General features: G+C 39.9%; 1 long non-coding RNA gene across 1 annotated transcript in view; it reads left to right on the top strand.

Moving 5' to 3' along the window:
• Positions 1 to 2557, top strand: part of LOC133530322 (uncharacterized) — a 32101-nt gene extending 29544 nt beyond the window's left edge. Inside the window, exon 2 of the long non-coding RNA XR_009801295.1 lies at positions 2338 to 2557. This is a non-coding gene — a long non-coding RNA (uncharacterized LOC133530322). The remainder of the gene's footprint in view (positions 1 to 2337) is intronic.
• Positions 2558 to 22307: the final 19750 nt, after the last annotated feature.

Below are 22307 nucleotides of genomic sequence, written 5' to 3'. Positions count from 1 at the left end.
TCCGTTTCGGATGCAATTCAGTTCATTTTGACATTGACTAGCCACCTAACTCTACTCCTAGCGCCATCTTGTGAGAGAAAAAAAACCTAATTGCAATATATATCCGTTTACACTATATTGTGTATGCTTTTAAGAACTAAATTTAATTTTTTGTTGCAACAATATGAACTATTCTATATTTTAAAGTTATGCTGTCATATCACACTTGTAAAACAATTAAAACTTTACAAATCTGGCAACTCGATTTTTACACCATTGTATTGTTATTTTAAGCTCAATATTATGTCAATAGATGGTGATGGAGGTAGATTCTAGAACGACACGTCCATATTATCGTACATTCAATCAAACATAGCCGCGTACTGGCGTTTTGGATAGTTTTCAAAATGAATCATGATGGTTCTAAATCTACCTCTAGCGCCATCTCGTGACATAAAATAAACCTAATTGCAGTATACAGTATGTAACAGAACGGAAGGCAAAAAAATACACCCAATAATGTTTTGGTCATAGTGAGCAACTTTTACTATGGGACAAAACCTGAGATCACGAAAATAATTTGGCTGTTTCATACATTTTGCTGGTCTGATGTTGAAATTTCCTATGGGAGAGTCAATTTTTTTTCGTGACTTCGGGGTTGGTCCCATAGTAAGAGTTGCTCAGTTTGACCTAAACGTTAATGGGTCTCTTTCTTTGCCTTTTGTTTTGTTACGTGCAGTACTTATTTTGTTATTATAAGTATTATAACACTGTAGTACCTGGGCGACCGAGCATTGCTCGGTTATAACTATTTATTGTAATATGGTGGTGTATAGGTGATAATCTTATCTACATTTTTTTACTATTTTAAATATTGTCTAAAACAATAAAAATAAAAAAATTATATAAAGCTTGATCATATAACAAAAAAAGTTAGTCGCCGGGCGAGATTCGAACCCGTAACACTCGCTTAGCAGTCCGCGTCTTAACCCGCTGGTCCATACGGACAGTGGCCGACAACACGAAATTAGCGACCATATTCTGCGTAGAAAGAAAAACGCATGAAAACTCGAAAACACGCGTTTTCCCAAACATAAGACTAATCTAGATTGATTGTTTACCCCCAAAAACCCCCATGTACCAAATTTCTGCAAAATCGTTAGAGCCGTTTCCGAGATCCCGGAAACATATATACATATATATATATATATATATACAAGAATTGCTCGTTTAAAGGTATAAGATTATGTAGGCATGTTTTGATTTGAAAAACTTACTACTTATGGTTTGTCATACAAGGGGCTAATTTGTTGTTTAACCTCTCGTGCTAATATTGATACCCGTGCCAGCAAAAGATTATTAAACTGAACCACGAGTGCAGCGAGTGGTTCGAAAAATGGAATCTTGAGTGTTGCGAGGGTTCAAGGCACAAGGTGAAACAACTTTTTTCACCACACCAACAAAGAAAATACTAACTGTAAATTATCAAACTATATCAAAGCAAATCAATTCAGAAGTCTGTTATTTAATATAGGTATTTATCATTCAAATCATCATTAAAAAGCGGCCAAGTGCGAGTCGGACTCGCGCATGAAGGGTTCCGTACAATTTAAGATGTATTAAAAAAAAATCTTATTAGATCTTGTTCAACATTTTACCACTTTGGAAGTGTCTCTCGCGCAAACTATACATTTTAGAAAAAAATGATATTAGAAACCTCAATATCATTTTTAAAGACCTATCCATAAATACCCCACACGTATGGGTTTGATGAAAAAAGATTTTTTAAGTTTCAGTTCTAAGTATGGGGAACCCCCAAAATTTATTGTTTTTTTTTCTATTTTTGTGTGAACATCTTAATGCGGTTCATAGAATACATCCACTTACTAAGTTTGAACAGTATAGCTCTTATAGTTTCGGAAAAAAGTGGCTGTGACAGAATCGGACAGACAGACGGACATGACGAATCTATAAGGGTTCCGTTTTTTGCCATTTGGCTACGGAACCCTAAAAAGTCAATTCTACCAGCCAACATAAGGACATAACTCAAAATTTGCATTTGATTTGCACCACAAGTGTATAAAATGCAACTTTCTCACCAGTTTTTGAACAATAAAGAGAGCATGCTAGTGTTGTAAAAATAACTATTTTAATGCAATTAATCTGGGGGCACGGCAGTGCCCCCGCCAAGTCAAGCGCGAACCAAACACTGCCGTACCATGCTTTACTGGAACCATTTCGCCGCATTTTCAGGCCCCTATTTGAGAACCTCTGGATAAAACCAGAACGCAGAAATTCCAATTCGTCATCCAGTAAGCTATAATCACATACTTAAAATCCAAAATTTCAAGTCTGTAGGTCATTTAGTTCCGAAGTTAAGCGAAAGCAAAGTTTCGCTTTTATGACACTCACTCACTCACTCATGATCATCAAAATAGAACTAGTGCTTCCCATAAACTCAGAGAGCTGAAATTTGGTACAGAGTTAGGATTTAATGGCCACATAAAGGGAAAACTATAAAAACTAGGATAATCGAAGATCTGGAGTACCTGGTGACCCTGATTAGAAACCAAAATAATAATAAAAAAACTACTTCTAAAAAGAAAAAAACTGTGTCAAATAAGAAAATCTAGTAAAATAAATCAATAAGCCCACGTTTCTACAAAAAGAAGTGAAATCCCACCAAAAGCAAGCAAAGCAACCTTCTTTTGTTTTTAAGGTCAAATTGTGACACAACGTCTTGGCATCCAACCATCAACTAGCTTCAGTTAGCTTGGTACGGTGATTTGTTGTGCATATTCGTTGCTAAGCAACGACGTTGGCGCATCGCGCTGGCGCGTGGACTTACGCGCGTAAGGTTATTGTACACCGCTGGTAGAGTGGCGAGCCGAGTAGGTCGCCACAAAACAAATTGACTATAATTTTTTGTTTTAATTGCAAGTTTGAGAAAAGCACTATACATATCTTGGCGAGAAACGGGGTTGCCGGCCGCGTATCTCTATCCGGCTTCAGCCGTATATATCTACTTGGCCTGCAACCCTACGTTTCCCGGCCTCTATAGTAATGTACTAGTATTTTATATTTAGAGCTATAAAAAAAGCTAAAAAAGCTGCCATTTATGTATTTCTTGTTGTTATTCAAACAGGCAGGCGACAATACTGGCACAGTTTGTTACAAGAAAGTCATATTATGATTCTTGTTAGATGGCTCATTAGGGAAAGGGCTTATAACGACTACAAAAGATGTTGTTAATTGAAAACCCCAGTGACCCAGGTGACTGTAACCATAGCAACGAGTGACATGAAAATGTTTTTTCACCCATTCCACATTTCCGTAGGGCAAGCGTTTACGCGGTACGTCAGATAAACAGTGAATCTACAGTCGTCTCTCTTTCTATTTCTCGACATTTTTGACACACGACATTTTTAGGAAACCCAAGGTCTCGAGAGTGTTCGCGCATCAATGTACTCAGATTTTTGCTGGACTCCACTACCGTTTAAGACGCAAGCAAATAATCAAGGATGATGGTCGCAAGTTCGCAACATTAGGCAGTTAATTTTCCTTTTCTGTTCCACCTTGAGGTCCCATGGTACAAGAGCCCTTTGTTTTGTTGTAATTTATTGTAAGTCATTTAATGACGGAGCATTCTGCCTTCGTATAAATTGTGAGGCAATGTGAATTCTCAATTCCCTTCTTCCTCACGTTGTCCCGGCATTTGCCACTGCTCATGGGAGCCTGGGGTCCGCTTGACAACTAATCCCAAGATTTGGCGTAGGCACTAGTTTTTAAGAAAGCGACTGCCATCTGACCTTCCAACCCGGAGGGTAAACTAGGCCTTGTTGGGATTAGTCCGGTTTCCTCACGATGTTTTCCTTCACCGAAAAGCGACTGGTAAATATCAAATGATATTTCGTACATAAGTTCCGAAAAACTCATTGGTATGAGCCGGGGTTTGAACCCGCGACCTCCGGATTGCAAGCCGCACGCTCTTACCGCTAGGCCACCAGCGCTTCGGAATGTGAATTCGCAATACAACAGTATAAAATCCTACTTCATATATCGCTCCCTCATCTTTCTTGACGCTGAATACTGAGGATTACTCAGTTACTTTAATCGGTGTGTCAAATAGTTTGTGCAGCTGGCATTAATTAATAATCGATGTATAATTGACAAGTGTAACATACATAATACAAAAAAACATATTGTAATCCAAATACCAACTTGGAATAGCTAATTAACAACACTCAAGGTCACGCCGATTTCACGCCGATCATTAATCGGCGGAGGCGGCGTGCCAAAAAAGCCCGGCGGCGGCGGCGCGCCGGCGCGGCGCACACGTCTAACCCGGCCAAATTACGTTGGTTGTTTTGCTATGTTGTTAGAAATGTTAAAACGTCTTTTTAGGGTTCAGTGGTCAACTAGGAACCCTTATAGTTTTGCCATGTCCGTCTGTCCGAGGCTTTGGTCCGTGGTCGTTAGTGCTAGAAAGCTGAAATTCGGCATACAAATCAATAAAGCCGACAAAGTCGTACAATAAAATCTATTTTTTTTTGCTTTAACCCTACAGTGTGGCATATCATTGGAAAGGTCTTCCAAAACTAATAGGGGTCTTCAACAAGCATTTTTTGATAAAGTGAAGATATTCGGAGATAATCGCTCCGAAAGAAAAAAAAAGTAATAAAAGCAGCCAAGTGCGAGTCGGACTCGCCCATGAACGGTTCCGTACCATTTAAGACGTATTAAAAAAAAATACTTACTAGTTCTCGTTCAAACCAATTTTCGGTGGAAGTTTGCATGGTAATGTATATCATATATTTTTTTTAGGTTTATCATTCTCTTATTTTAGAAGTTACAGGGGGGGGGGGGGGACACACATTTTACCACTTTGGAAGTGTCTCTCACGCAAACTATTCAGTTTAAAAAAATGATGTTAGAAACCTCAATATCATTTATCAAGACCTATCCATGGATACCCCACACGTATGGGTTTGATGAAAAAAGTTTTTTTGAGTTTCAGTTCTAAGTATGGGGAACTCCCAAAATTTATTGTTATTTTTTCAATTTTTGTGTAAAAATCTTAATGCGGTTTATATAATACATCTACATACCAAGTTTGAACAGTATAGCTCTTATAGTTTCGGAAAAAGTGGCTGTGACATAATCGGACAGACAGACGGACATGACTAAAATTACTCGTATAATAAATATCTCATTGCTAACATTTACCCATATAACAAAACTGAAAAAAATAACATTTTAAAAATTATTAATATGCATGTAACCAGTTTGAACCCGTAGCGCCATCTATCCGTAGAACTAGCAGAAAACTGCAACAATTAAATGCTGAAAGAGATTATTTACCCGACAAGCGACGCCAATGGGAAATGTGTTTATCAGTATATGTATGTGTATACATTCAGTGATAAGCTTATTCTTATTAATATCGAAACTATAAAACCATTAAAATCGATAAATCTTGCAATTCGGCTTATACACATTTAGGTATATTGGCCCTTTCAGTTCAATAAGTAGCAAAAGGGTAGATTCTAGAAGGATTCCGCAAAATTATGGAACATTCAAGAAAAATATAGCTGCTACGTTTTCGATAGTTTTCAATATGAAGCAAAGTTCAAGTTACATTTAGATCAAATATATACCTCTAACGCCATCTATTGACGAAGAAAAGTAGTAGAAGTACCAGTATAACACGTAGTATTAGTAGCAGTAGTACACGTTTTAAATATCAATATTTTATGATGAATTCTAATTTTACTCGTTGATTGTGAGCAGACAGATACTTATTTTGTTTCTCATAAGGACTCGTCATTCTTCACGTTTAGCCGAGATATATATTTTTTAATCTTATTTAATATATTCATTGTCACTTAATCAATTTTGCTATTGATTTTAGTGGTAAAAGTCAAATTTGAATAAGTAAAATAACTAAAATTATATTATGAATAATATGTCTCATTGATGGTATTTAAAAATTGTATAATATATGCATATTATTACGTAACTAATTTAAACCCATAGTGCCATCTATCCGTAGAAGTAGGTCTTAACTTCAACAATTGAATGGTGAGAGATAGTTATTTAGCCGACAGACAACGCAAACGAGGGTAATGTGTTTATTTAGTATATGTATGTATGTATGAAAATTCAGTGATAAATTTATTCTAATTAGTTTTAAATATGTTTGTAACCCATAACTTCATAACTTGCATACCTGGCTTATCTGTCAATGTAAGTTGATTAAGTCATTAGTTTTTGTTTTTTTTTTCAATGTTTTCTTTTATTTTTAAACGACTTCAAGATTTCAAAAGAGGAGGTCATCAATTCGGTTGTGTTTTTTTTTTTAATGTTTGTTACTCCATAACTCCGTCATTTCTGAACCGATTTCGAAAATTATTTTTTTGTTTGAATTAATATATATACAGATTGGTCCCGTTTTTGTCAAAAATAAGTTCTGATGATGCGATCCATGAGGAATCGAGGGAACTCTTCAAATGTGAAAGGCATACATATAGTGATTTTTATATTTTCTGTAACAAATCAAGCATTTACATTTAAAAAAACCGGCCAAGAGCATGTCGGGCCCCGCTCAGTGTAGGGTTCCGTAGTTACTCTTCCGTCACAATAAGCTAAACTGGAGCTTAAAGTATAGTAAATTGTTAATCAAGGGATGAAACGGTACCTTTCACCCGAGTTAAACAAATAGGCAAATTTGCATAATCAGTAACTATAATTAAAGTAAGTCTTTTTACTATGAAGGGATTTTTTTTTTGCGATAACTCAAAAACACCTAAACTGATCATGTCCGCTATAGTTTTCATTTAATGTATTTGTTAAGCTCTACTTCCACGATTTTTTTCATATTTTTTGGACCCATGGTTCAAAAGTTAGAGGGGGGGGGACACATTTTTTTTTCTTTCGGAGCGATTATCTCCGAATATATTCACTTTATCAAAAAATGTTTCTTGAAAACCCCTATTCATTTTGAAAGACCTTTCCAACGATACGCCACATTCTAGGGTTAAAGCAAAAAAAAAAAAATTCACCCCCACTTTACGTGTAGGGGAGGTACCCTAAAAAAAAAATTTTTAGATTTTATTGTACGACTTTGTCGGCTTTATTGATTTATATATCCATGCCAAATTTCAGCTTTCTAGCACTAACGACCACGGAGCAAAGCCTCGGACAGACAGACAGACAGACAGACAGACGGACATGGCGAAACTATAAGGGTTCCTAGTTGACTACGGAACCCTAAAAAGTGACATTTGATGAAGTGGAACTGCTGATAATGATCAGAGTGGAACTCTTCAACGACGCATAGTACACGTTTGGCGATTTCTCCTCTTCGTTGTGTTTGTTAAGTAAATGAAATTTTCAAAACAATTTTATGTCAAGTTCGAGTTCTGACGATGGGGTCCATGAGGAATCGAGAGAACTCTTCAAATATGAAAGGCACACATATAGTGATTTTTGTATTTTCTTTGACAAATCAAGCAATTACATTTAAAAAAGTGACAAGTGATGAAGTGGAACTGCTGATGATGATCAGAATGGAACTCTTCAATGATGCATAGTTCACGTTTGGCAACTTGTTCTCTTCGTTGTGTTTGTTAAGCAAATTAGATTTTCAAGACAATTTTTTGTCAAGTTCGAATTCTGACGATGGGGTCCATGAGGACTCGAGGGAACTCCTCAAATGTTAAAGGCATATATATATAGTGATCTTAGTATTTTCATTAACAAATCAAGTATTTACATTTGTAGAAGTGACATTTGATGAAGTGGAACTGCTGATGATGAACAGAACGAAACTCTTCAATGATGCATAGTTCACGTTTGGCAACTTGTTCTCTTTGCCAAGCAGTTAGGTTTTCAAGGCTCATTTTTATATTTCTATCCTATTTCGTTTTTAGGGTTCCGTAGCCAAATGGCATAAAACGGAACCCTTATAGTTTCGCCATGTCCGTCTGTCTGTCTGTCTGTCTGTCTGTCCGAGGCTTTGCTCCGTGGTCGTTAGTGCTAGAAAGCTGAAATTTGGCATGGATATATAAATCAATAAAGCCGACAAAGTCGTACAATAAAATCTAAAAATTTAATTTTTTTTAGGGTACCTCCCCTACACGTAAAGTGGGGGTGAATTTTTTTTTTCGCTTCAACCCTAGAGTGTCAGGTATTGTTGGAAAGGTCTTTCAAAACTAATAGGGGTTTTCAAGAAACATTTTTTGTTAAAGTGAATATAATCGGAGATAATCGCCCCGAAAGAAAAAAAAATGTGTCCCCCCCCTCTAACTTTTGAACCATAGGTCCAAAAAATATGAAAAAAATCGTGGAAGTAGAGCTTAAGAAAGACAGTAAATGAAAACTATAGCGGATATGATCAGTTTAGCTGTTTTTGAGTTATCGCAAAAAGTTTTCCCTTCATAGTAAAAAGACTTACTTTAATTAGGTACTGATTATGCAAATTTGCCTATTTGTGTAACTCGGGTGAAAGGTACCGTTTCATCCCTTGGTTAACAATTTACTATACTTTAAGCTCCAGTTTTTTTTTTATGGTAGAGGAGGCAAACGAGCAGGCGGATCACCTGATGGTAAGCGATTACCGCCGCCCATGGACACCTGCAACACCAGAGGGGTTGTAAGTGCGTTGCCGGCCTTTGAGATGGGAGTACGCTCTTTAGTTTAGCTTATTGTGACGGAAGAGTAACTACGGAACCCTACACTGAGCGTGGCCCGACATGCTCTTGGCCGGTTTTTTAAATAATTATCTGGTGCTTTATTTCATGCATGGTGTGAAATAATTTATCTTAAATACAGTCGAATACCCTATTGCGGGTATCTTACCAGTCAACCATAGGGCAAATCTGAAATGTGTCAAGGTGGGTGCAGTGGCAAAAAAAAACATATTACCTCCTTTTCTACATAATTAGGCGTAGGATGCTGTCTTTTTAATTTCATTTTATGAAATCTAAAATCAACATTGAAGTCAGTTTTTTTTTCTTAAAAATTATCATTTCCTTTAGTAATTAACGTAGCTTTTAAGTTCATACTAATAAAGATATGGATCAATGATCTGAGTAAATCGGTTTTTTTTTTTTTTAGAAAATGAAAATTTGGCCATTACCATTTGCATGCTACGCTTATTGACCAGTATTCCATATACCTAGCAGCCTGTACTGTAGGCATGACGTAGAGTTCAACGTATGCAAAGGTTACGACCTAATTGAAGGACTTAAATAATAATTATTTATGCATTTGCTAAATGTCAGTACACGTAGATGACTACTATATAAACCCTTTATATCTTGAATAAAGCAGTTAGTATTGAACCGAGCTCCTGAGTATCAATTACTACCCCTAACGCCTCGCATTTCATGGCGACCTTGCCAGGACCACTCGTTGAATTTATGGCTTTGCTAGTCACAACATTAAAATGTAAGTTATGTGTTGTGCAAATGTTTTAAAAACGTCGTGGATGCATCGCATCGACAGTGTCTGTCGGTGCGATTAATCCGCAGCACGTAACGCAAATAATGCGATCCTTCTTTAGAAGTTACAGAGTGCCTATCGCGAACCACGTTCGGCGTGTTGCGTCCCTGTCACACTTACGTACGAATTTACAAGTGCGACAGAGAGGCACTTATATTATGAAAATTGCTCAAAACTACGTAGATTTTCCTGATCTGAAGGGTAGCACCAACAGTCTTCTAAACGCATTTTTCGTCAGAGTAGACTGCCCACTGATGAGGCGTTTGAACCAACTGCATGAACCCAACGACCCAACCACAGGTACCATGTAGCAGGAGCTCAGCTAAAAAGAGTGGATTCCGTGAGAGACTTGGGAGTACACATAGCAGCTTGTTTCAGAGACCATATTGTCAGTGTGTGTAAAAAGGCGTTCAAAATTCTGGGTTTTGTGCTGCGCCGAGCAGTGGGCTTCTCGGACGTGAAAGCCGTGTCGGCGCGGCGTTGTACAATGCCCTGGTAAGAAGCAAATTAGAGTGCAACGCAGCAATATGGGCTCCGCATGAGGCCAAATACCGACCCGCGAGCCAAGTGATCCACCGTCCAGGGTAATAGTTTATTATTACACCACACGTTAGTGGTAACAACAATGTTACATCAAAATTTTTAAATAAATAAAATAAATCATTACGAAAAAAGTAATAAACGATTACCGCATGTTGACGTATATATACATATATATATGTCCGGTCTGCGTACAACACCACAGTTGACGTTCGCGAGAGTTCAAAGACTATAATCCGTCTATATAATACGGAGGAGGAGAGGATAAGCTGTAACGGCGCGGATTTTTATGCCGGTCGAAGCGCAACTCTCTCCTCCACAAAATAGTAGACGTTAATAATCTCAAACATTTTAAATACGCGACGCGAGATCGAAATTATAGATCTCTCCTGTGTGTGTGTGTGACGTAAACTGGACACATATATATATATATATATATATAATTGTTTCATGTTAACGGATTATTTTTGTTATAAATGTTTGTATGTATATATACCATACCAACATATAATATACACGTTAATGATCCTTCCGCAGGTTCCCCTACGGAAACCTTGTTACGACTTTTACTTCCTCTAAATGATCAAGTTTGGTCAACTTCCCAGCAACGCCGACGGCCGTGAAGCCACCGCGTGTCGGTCCGAAGACCTCACTAAATCATTCAATCGGTAGTAGCGACGGGCGGTGTGTACAAAGGGCAGGGACGTAATCAACGCGAGCTTATGACTTGCGCTTACTAGGAATTCCTCGTTTTGGGGGATAATTGCAAACCCAAATCCCCAGCACGAAGGAGTTTCAACGGGTTGCCCGGGCCTCTAGGCCAAGGAGAACATGCTGATACCTTCAGTGTAGCGCGCGTGCGGCCCAGGACATCTAAGGGCATCACAGACCTGTTATTGCTCAATCTCGTGCGGCTCGAAACCGCCGGTCCCTCTAAGAAGAATTTTAATACGTCGCCAGTGAGTTGCGCGACCGCGAACGGCCGCGCGCACCTAAATGACGACGCCTATTTAGCAGGCTAGAGTCTCGTTCGTTACCGGAATTAACCAGACAAATTGCTCCACCAACTAAGAACGGCCATGCACCACCACCCACCGAATCAAGAAAGAGCTGTTCTGTCATCTGTCAATCCTTCCGGTGTCCGGGCCTTTTGCAATATCGCGATGATTAATCGATATACCGTCATCGATAAAATTCAAAAATTCGCATGATTCCCTACTTTTTTTTTCGTCTTTTATAATGTCTAACGGCAGGCGTGACAAATTATCTGCTAAACAGTTTTGTTCCGATTTAACGCAAGCTATCTCATAGTCGTACCCGCTTAAAATTACCGCCCACCGCTGCAATCGTCCCGCTACCATTTGCGGTATACTTTTATGCTGGCTAAAAATGTGCGCTAACGGTTTACAGTCCGTAACTAAGGTAAACCGTCTACCAAAAAGGTAGTGATGAAATTTTTGAACGCCAAAAATTATTGCAAGACCCTCACGACATATTTGTGCATAATTTCGTTCGGGCGGTTGAGCGCCCGCGAGGCGTGGGCCACTGGCAGATTACCCCCTTCGCCCCTTCACACCGCTGCACCAGCGCCGCCCCCACCCCATACGGAGATGCGTCACAATAGAGCCATAGAGGTGCATCAGGTTTATAATGCATTAACATCGGTTTTGCGGCTAACATTTGTTTCACTTTCATGAATGCTTCGTTGCATTCCCGAGACCACAAAAACTTGTTATGTTTTTTTAGTAGCTCGTAAAGCGGGTGTAAAACGGTACTTATATTAGGTATGAATTTGGCATAATAATTGACCAAGCCTAAGAATGCCTTTAAACGCGATACGGTGTCTGGTACTGGGGCTGCCTGAACGGCATCTATTTTGCTCGTCTGTGTGCTCAGGCCCTTTGCATCGATAACGTAACCTAGATAAGACACCGATTTTTGGAAAAAAATGCATTTATTTTGTGCAACTCTTAATCCTGCCTCAGACAATATTTTGAATACCGATATCAGGCGTTTGTAATGATCATCGTCGTTAACTCCCGTGACCAAAATATCATCGCAATACACTGCAATAAGGTTCATATTCTTGAATAGGCTATCCAGGACGCGCTGAAATTTACTCATATTACACTTAATACCGAACGGTAATCTATTGTAACAAAAGTTACCCTTATGAGTCACGATTACGCACAGCTGTTTAGATTCTTCTGTAAGCGGTAATTGCTGATAAGCATGACTCAAATCTATTTTGCTGAAAAGTTGTCCTCCTTGCAAATTAGAGAATATTTCATCGATACGAGGTATCGGGTATTTGTCATCCTCTAATACCGGGTTTAGTGTTACTTTAAAATCCCCGCACAGTCTTACCTCACCTGATTGTTTGATAACGGGCACGACGGGCGTCCCCCACTCGCTAGTCTCCACCGGCGAGATGACCCCGTCCGCCTGCAGGCGCTCCAGCTCGGCCTCCACTGCGGCGCGCAGCGCGTGCGGCACGGCCCGCGGCTTGCAGAACACGGGCCGCGCGTCACTGGCCACTTTTAGTTGTATGGGCTTACCTGTGAACTTGCCAGTTCCCTGCGCGAACACCTGCGGGAACTCTCGAGCCAGCTGTGTCACTACACCCTCACGAGCGTTATTAATACTATATATCGTCTCGGGAGCCTCAGGACTGCATTGTATACCTAACGCCGTCATCCACCGACGTCCGATAATGGGCGGGCTGTCGTCTGAGTCTATTACGACTAACTTTAAATTTGATTTCTTTTTATTGCCATACGTAAACTTCCCACGACATAATGCCCTTCGGTGTAACTTTTGTCCCGCGTACATTTTTAAATTTGTCTTAGGAGGTAACAAATTAACATTTTTAAACAGCTGATTAAAATAACTACTAGACATAGCGCTTATCGCAGCACCACAGTCCAGCTGCATGCGCACCTTGACTCCGTTCACCGTCACAGTGCGCCACCATGGTTGATCACCGCCGGTGTTGTCGTCTATAGAGTACAAACGGCACGTCGTACTCGTCATCGGCGTCCTCCGACCCGCCGTTTTCGCTTGTGTCCCTAGACTCCATACACACGTTGACGCTATGATGTTTCCTGTTTTTACACGCTTTCGCAATATGTCCCTTCTTGCCACACACGTAGCACTCCGTGTTCATGAATGAGCAGCTCCTCGGATGGTGGCCGCCGCCGTCAACGCGCACCGCGTGCACGTCCTCTTCTCGCGTCGACATCGGCGCCGATGTCGCGCTCCCAGCGCCACTGCTGGGTCCGCTCGCTTTCGAGTCTCGATCCGCCGCCTCTAACGACGTCGCTATTTCCACTGCGCGGCTGAATGTTAATTTATCCTCAGTTAACAGCTTGAAACGTATCGCATCACGTAGGTTCTCTTCTAAGTACGTAGAACCGGAGAAATTGCATTTTTGAGCAAGCTGCTCGAGTTGCGCCACGTACTCATTAATTGACTGGTCAGTCGTTTGCTTACATGCCCGAAATATCATACGCTCTGCCAGCTCGGATCGTTTCGGTGATAAATGTTCGCGCACTTTTGTCACCTTTATCCGGCTCCGATGGATAGCACAAATCTGTTATTAAATCCAAAGTTTCAGTCCCGACCACCGCGATAAAGTACTGCGCCCGAGCGTCCGGTTTTACGTTGGTTATATCAAACCATGCCGTTAACTGACTAATGTATGTATTCCACTTTCCCGGACGTAAATTAAATTCTCTAATGTTAAAAGGTAGTGTTTTCGACATCCTCGTTAGCCAATGTTATGTACTGGGAATTAATATATGGGAGTCAAATAACACAGCACGCGAGTATATTCAAGACTGATTTATTGTTCTGCCGTAGGTAGGCGCGTAATCTTAACCCTACCCTTATTTGATACATCGCATTAATCTTTCTTGAATTATATAAAATGTACAATTATTAATGCAGTTTCATACATCATGTAATATCAATTAGATATACGAGTATGTATAGTGATCAAGTAAGAACATCATGCATGTCTTTAATTGCAAGGATGCAGCATAGTAGAACGAAAACAAAAACATGTATACTTAGCATAAAGAATCTAGTACAATATGCAGTTAGCTTGGCCCATCTTCAATTTCTATTTGCACTTTGTTCCTCGTACATACACGTTGCACACGTGACAGACAGGAAATGATAAGCAGCACTTTGTGCAGAGACGAAGAAGCGTTCACTGTTTTAATAACAGCAAGCGTCATGACTCAATAATGTAAATGTCACCCGAGGCACGGTATCATCGTAGATGTGATTCTGTAGAGTGAGTCAACGGGTCAGGTGAACTTCTAACCCAGAGGGCCACGTCAAACCAGCTTTCTTTGGATTATGCAAGTTATCGAGGGGCGTGGCTATGGGCATGGCGCACCCAGGTTATATCTCGAGCTTGGATTTCCTTTGTACTATATATACTCTGTAATATATCATCATGCACCTGGTGCTCTATGTTCGCCTACCGCTCTATTATATATCATTGCGATTGCAGATAATGAATAAGTGTAGGTGATTGTTCAAGAACCGTACAACAAGGAAATCCCATTTTTATTTTATCTTTTACATTGTGAAGATGTACTCTTATTTGTGGTATAAAATGCTACCTGAAATACTCATGAAATTCATTTGACACACATTGACGACAATTATATGCTCATGGCATGAAACAAAGAGCAAAACTGTTGAGTTACTGCAAACTGATGTAACAAGTTGGCAAAATGAACAGAACGAGACAAAAGTTTACACAGTAAACAAAAACAAGATATACAAGATGTTAATGAAATATCATAAATATAATTCAGTGAAGTTTGTTTACCTTCCGATGGCTGGCTTGCGATAGTAAAAGCCTGGTGATGCAAAAGGTGAGTTATCACAAGACTTGGTTTTGTAACATATTGATAAAACGATTTCAGTAATGTCGCAGAAATATTAAAACGCGAGACGAAAGAGTTTACCCAGTAAACAAATGGATGGACACTACGTTAAAAACGTCTTAAACTATTGATTGCTGTTTGTAAGAAGGAGGGAGGAGGACTGCAGAGTTAAAGCGAAATCATACTACAACTGAATCTGGCAAGACATAATAAATAATTAAAGAAGTTTTTTTCCTTCGGTTTATTTTTCTTTTGTCTCTAAAGCTAAATCGGTTAAATAACAAAAAATACGTTCGACCCACGACATACGTTCCACTTACGCACCGGTTCTCGTATATATATTATTTAAAAGAAAAAAAACCCGAAGGAAAAAAAACTTCTTTAATTATTTATTGTCTTGCCAGATGCAGTTAGTTGTTAGTATGATTTCGCTTTAACTCTGCAGTCTTCCTTGCTCCTTCTTACAAACAGCAATCAATACTTTAAGACGTTTTTACTGGGTAAACTCTTTCGTCTCGCGTTTTAATATTTCTGAGACATTACTGAAATCGTTTTATCAATATGTTACAAAACCAAGTCTTGTAATAACTCACCTTTTGCATTACCAAGCTTTTACTATCGCAAGCCAGCCATCAGAAGGTAAACACAAACTTCACTGAATTATATTTATGACATTTCGTTAACATCTTGTATATCTTGTTTTTGTTTACTGTGTAAACTTTTGTCTCGTTCTGTTCATTTTGCCAATTTATTACATCAGTTTGCAGTAACTCAACAGTTTTGCTCTTTGTTTCATGCCATGAGCATATAATTGTCGTCAATGTGTATCAAATGAATTTAATGAGTAAGTATTTCAGGTAGCATTTTATACCACAAATAAGAGTACCTCTTCACAATGTAAATGATAAAATAAAAATAGGATTTCCTTGTTGTACGGTTCTTGAACAATCACATACACCTATTCATTCTCTGCAATCGCAATAATATAATCGAGCGCGGTAGGCGACATTGTAAAGAGAGCACGAGGTGCATGATGATACATTACGGGGTATATACAGTACAAGGAGAATCCAAAGCTCGAGATATAACCTGGGTGCGCCATGCCCATAGCCACGCCGCCGTTTGACGTGGCCTTCTGGGTTAGAAGTTCATCACCTGACCCGTTGACTCGCTACAGAATCACATGTATCATGGTACCGGGCCTCGGGTGAAATTTACATAGAGTTTTATGACGCTTGCTGTTATTAAAACAGTGAACGCGCTTCTTCGTCTGCACAAAGTGCTGCTTAACATTTCCTGTCTGTCACGTTTGCAACGTGTATACGAGGAATAAAGTGCAAATATAAATTGAAGATGGGCGCCAAGCTAACTACCATATTATATAACAACAGTGTTAGATGTTATGACACTTTCATCACACGGTACATAAAAGTGTCTTTATTAGTCAGATTTTACTCACTTAAATAACTTTAACAGAACAAATATTTCGCGGCGTGAGAACAAACAATGCGCCATGCACAACAAGAGCAAACCTCGCGCGGCGCGCGCAGTGTCGCGCATAAATAACAATTGCAACAACCCTCGCGCGGCGCGCGCTGTGTTGTGTTTCAATACTGTGTGGTATGCCCCCCTCCCGCGCGCCTCGCCGATTAGCGAGATCGCTCGATATAGCTTACTTTATCATTTTACATTTCGCCCGAGCAAGCGGAAACGGAGAAATAATTTAGTATTTTATTTCTTGCGGTAAAGAAATGGTATTAATAATCACCTTGTAAAAATATATGTCATTCTAAACAAGTAATATAGCCTAGGAAAAATAAAAAATAAAATTATAATTGTTTTTAATTACTATATTTTGGAGAAAACAATTACGTACAAATCTGGAACAACTGCACTGCAGTGTAGAGTTTTGTAGTTGCCAAATTTGGAACAATATGCAGTACAGCTGCGCATATTTAATCAACACTTTTAACCAAAATAAATAAATCCTTTTTTAGTTGATATAGTATAATACTTTTTGCAAACATTTATTGCTAAAATTAAATTCCTTGAAGCAATTACGATCTTTGTTTAGACACCTTTTGGCACATGACATGGGTTTTTTGTATGCAGCCCGCTAACTTGCATCATTGGCGATCTGACATCCATTCTGGCCAATGGTTAAAACCATCTTCAGCTACTTCATTGTATGTATATATTTCTGGGTGGTTTCTGACTGGGTAGGTGGTGGTGATAGTGGGTAGGTGAATAAAACCAAGTAACATCTTGTGCTCAATATTTAATCTTCTAAATTAGAAATATTTACTTCCTGGACTTGTTATATATATTAAATTTATGCAATAGTAACGCTTTTCACCTACCAGCATTATCCTAAGTAATTTCTAAAAAGTTACACTGAACTCCTGCATTTCACTTTCACATAATAGCACAAATGTCACAAGCAGCTTCAATAAAAAATTCTATCTCAGAATTGACCAATATGTTCCAAAACCAAATGTCCGCTTTCCAAAGAAGCCTCGAAAATGCAGATCCGACCAACCCTACAGTTGCCTCCGTGTCAGCGAGCTTCATTGCGTTTAAGGACTTTGTGATGAAGTCCCTCCAGACTCTCCAGAAGCATGTCGAACTTCTAACGCGTCAGGTGGACCACATGGAGACACGCGCACGCCGGAAGATGCTGCTGGTTCATAGCGTAGACACAGCGAACCTTGCTGTTAGCCGGTTGCAGGCTGACTTTTCTGTTGCGGAATTTGAACGCAGCCATCGGTTGGGCAGACGCGGTAGGCGCGGTAAGAAACCTCGCGCTATCCTCATCAAATTTAAGGAGACTACCACCAGAGACGACGTGTGGTTCGGCAAGGCTGCGCTGAAGGGCACGGGGATGACGCTAGGCGAGTTTCTGACTGCGCCGCGTCACAGCGCCTTCATGGAAGCACGGGAACTGTTTGGAGTACGAAATTGCTGGACCTCGAACGGCGATGTAATTGTTCTCGGAAAGGATGGCGTGCGTCGTCGCGCAAACAGCGTTTCTGACGTTAGGGCCCTGCCGGATGCGCCTGCGTTGTCTGATACTGTCTCTGCGTCATCAGAGCCTATCAAGGCATCCCCGGGTGCTTCGGTGACGGCGTCACAGACGGAGAAGGTCCAGACCAGAAGAGAACCTCGGTCGTGATGTGACAAACTTTGTATTCCAAGGCCTTTTTCGTTTAGTCATATTATATCTCTGTGTTCTTTTATCCTTGGTCGTGTAGCAGCTTTTTAGTTCCACCTTCTTTTGATTTTTATAATTTGTTAACTGTATCTTCTGACGTTTCTCTTCACGTTAATGTATTCCACTGACACTTGACAGTAAAATAGTTAGTGTTGCTACAGCTAAATTTGTACGTTTTGTTTTTGCTTTGCTATTTCGATGTAATTTTAAATTATTTGTTGTTTTTGTTCCTGTAACTTAACTGTATTTTTTTTTCTAAAAGCTGGCGGGTAGCGTTAAGACTAAGTACTTTAAGTACTCTTTAATTTAATACTTGTAATTGTATTTATATTGTACATTTTTAATATCAATATATATATATATATATATATATTTATATGCCATTGTATAGCCACAGCAGTGAATCTGATAGCGATGATAATTTCTTATCTATGTCTTTCATTTCTACATCAGATGACAGTTTTTGTAGTTTACCACCTTCACTCCATGACTTCTTAGATGTTGAACTTCGTGATGTCAGCAAGAACTTAAACTTAGTACACATTAATGCCCAAAGTATTCCGTCACATTACAATGATCTACTTGCTACTTTTGACTTAAAAGATATTCATGCTGTTCTTGTGTCGGAATATTGGCTTAAACCGTGTTTACCGTCCACATCCTTTTCTTTGCCTGGGTTCAACTTAATTACCTAGAAACGATCGCCCTGGGAGAGCTGGTAATGGTTCCGATGTTCGCACTCACGCTTGGCAGCACAATTTCAACAAGCCCTTGAGCTTAGTTCTCTCCCACCTTCCTTAACAACTGGTGTCACCTTCCTGCTCTAAGTCCGGTAGTACCACGGAAGCAAAGAACTACAGACCCATAACGTGCTTGCCTACACTCTACAAGCTCCTTACATCCATTTTGAGATCAAAAATAAACGCGCACGTTGTCGCCAACAACATTTTGGCCTCCGCTCAAAGTGGTACTAAAGAGCTCCTCCTCATAGACATTTCATTTCATTTATTTCCCACATATAAGCTTACAGTATGTCACCAACACGCTTACATGGTATACAATAATAAAAACCGGCCAAGAGCATGTCGGGCCACGCTCAGTGTAGGGTTCCGTAGTTACTCTTCCGTCACTATAAGCTATACTGGAGCTTAAAGTATAGTAAATTGTTAACCAAGGGATGAAACGGTACCTTTCACGCGAGTTAAACAAATAGGCAAATTTGCATAATCAGTACCTAATTAAAGTAAGTCTTTTTACTATGAAGAGGAATCTTTGTACGATAACTCAAAAACAGCTAACTGATCATGTCCGCTATAGTTTTCATTTAATGTCTTTCTTAAGCTCCATTTCCACGATTTTTTTCATATTTTTTGGACCTATGGTTCAAAAGTTAGAGGGGGGGGGGGATTTTTTTTTTCTTTCGGGGCGATTATCTCCGAATATATTCACTTTATCAAAAAATGTTTCTTGAAAACCCTTATTAGTTTTGAAAGACCTTTCCAACGATACCCCCCACTCTAGGGTTGAAGCAAAAAAAAAATTCACCCCCACTTTACGTGTAGGGGAGGTACCCTAAAAAAAATTAAAATTGTAGATTTTATTGTACGACTTTGTCGGCTTTATTGATTTATATATCCATGCAAATTTTCAGCTTTCTAGCACTAACGACCACGGAGCAAAGCCTCGGACAGACAGACAGACAGACAGACAGACAGACAAACAGACGGACATGGCGAAACTATAAGGGTTCCGTTTTTTGCCATTTGGCTACGGAACCTAAAAACTTAAAACTAAACAGTTGTACATAACATGCATAACACAGACAAATTTAATATACTCGTAGAATTGAAGAGAGAAAAATGTCAACAAAATTATTAATATTGTTAATTAAATAAATCACATATACAAATTACGAGTATTAAACATATTAAAATGAATGTCTTTTTCAATAATTCATCAGAAAAATTATTAAATAAGTAAATAAACACAGTACATTTACACAGAATCAAGAACAGGCATGACAGCTTTAAGGAAATTGCCTAACTGGTTAGCAAAGATGTCGGCATCCGGGACCTGCATCAGCAGATTATTTATTAGTGCGATGGCCCGGGTGGAGGGCGCACTCGCAGCACGTACAGTACGCGTCACAGGACTTGCCAGTAGGTGCCTACGCCTTCGTGCGGGACGTGCACCACCGGAACCCAAATCCCCTCCCATTAGACAGAAGCTGAGCAAAGGAACAGCTAGCCCCACACGACCTAGGACACTAGGATTGTCGACCCTACCCGAGAGCAAAGAATGAAAGTGCGCTATGAGGAGCTTTTTGCGCCTGAGTTCCAGAGAGTCAAGACCAATCATTCCCAAGACAAATTGGGAAGGGTACAGAAAGGGATAATAACAATATATCTTTTTCTAGGCAAACCTGGCAAATTTGCGCTGCACTCTTTCAAGTTTGAGCGTATACTTGGCCTCATACTGGCGGATCCCACACAATAGCACCATACTCCAACCGACTCCGAAATAGGCAAAATAGAGCGCCAACGCTGGCCTGAGACTTGCAAATTGGGCAGCTATTCTAATAACAAATCCTAATGTTTTACACGCAGTTTTACAAGTCACAGTCATGTGCTCACGAAAGTCAAGTTGGGTATCCATAATGAGCCCAAGATCCCGTATGTTAGAAACCCTTTCTACATAGCTCAGTACTGTTCATGTGAATCAGAATCAGAATCAGAATCAGAATCAGAATCAGAATATCATTTATTTGCCTACTTTGTGTACTACATAAAAGTCCCTATGGCCGGTGAGCCGTGTAGGGGTGAGTCAGCTAACTTATGTCCTAATGGATCTGTGTTTGCTGTGTTCTATTTATTCGCAATAAGTTTAATACAAACAGATTACGTGTTTTGCTTTTGTGTGCTTACAAACTAATTTATTCTAAGGGGACGCGGGGCTTTCGTTTTATCGGTAGGCCACCGCCTATGTACTTTTTTATTAGGGTCATAGGTTATTTCGCCTATTCTGTAGTTAACCCTGAGGGGGTTGAATTCGCCATGCGCCATGTAGGCGTCCCCAGGGGTTTCAAGATCTTTTATTTGCAATCTTGCGATATTTTCCAGCATCTTGATGTTGAGGTCCTCAGCACGCAGGTGCCAAGCTTCGATGTCAGCCATCTCCCAAATCGCTTCTGTGGGTGTTCGTCTTGGTAATTGTGCGGCATTTTTTAGTGCCATTCTGTATTGACGTTCGATTTTAGATAGGTTCGTTGCGCGATACCTCGAGAGTAGTTGCACCACTCCGTAGTCCAACAGCGGTAGGATGCAAGTCTGTATGATGGCCAGTTTCGTTTCCAGTTCTGTCTTCACGTGGTATCCTATTATAGGGCCGAGGGCTCCTCTGACTTGTTTTAGTTTTTTTACGACCTTCGCGGTGTGTTCGTTCATCTTCATGTGTTTGTCGAAAATGACGCCGAGATATCTGATATGTTTTTGGTAATGCAGCGTTTGTTGTTTCAATTTCACCGTTGGGCGGTATTTTTTCTTTTTCGTAAACATAATGCAGTCGGTTTTATCTATATTGCACTTGAGTCCCCATCTCGTATAGTAGTCAATGATGGCTTCAGCTGCCCATTCAGCGCGCATGGTCGCATGGTCTGGGTTTGTGGCTCTGTTAAGTATGCAGAGGTCATCCGCGTACTGTGAGAGTTTGAGTCCTCTGATATGGTCATGTATGTCCCATATGTCATGGACGTACAGATTGAAGATTACCGGCCCCAGGATAGAACCTTGTGGCACGCCGTGAGGTATCGGTTTGACGTCGGTTTCGGTAGTTCTGAATCTACCTTTCAGGTTCCTGCCTTCGAGGTAGTTTTCAATTATTTTTATGATGTTGTTGGGGACATCTTTTTTCTGAAGTTTGTTGATCAGGCCTTTGTGGTTGATGGAGTCAAAAGCCTTCGAGAGGCCCGTAGATATCATAGAGACGCTATCTCCCACGGCTAGTGCGTCAGTAATTATTTTACCGGTACGTAGGATCTGGGTCGCTGTTCCCCTTGCCCTCGTGAAGCCGTGCTGGAATGGTGGTTGCAGCCGGTCCACCGTAGCAGTGAGTCTTGTCAGAATCAGTCGCTCACATAGCTTGCCCATGATGTTGAGCAGTATGATAGGACG

The sequence above is a fragment of the Cydia pomonella genome, chromosome 22, assembly GCF_033807575.1.
Source record: "Cydia pomonella isolate Wapato2018A chromosome 22, ilCydPomo1, whole genome shotgun sequence".
Lineage (NCBI taxonomy): Eukaryota > Metazoa > Arthropoda > Insecta > Lepidoptera > Tortricidae > Cydia > Cydia pomonella.
The sequence above is the reverse complement of the archived record's forward strand: the minus strand, read 5'-3'. Positions and strand labels throughout refer to the sequence as shown.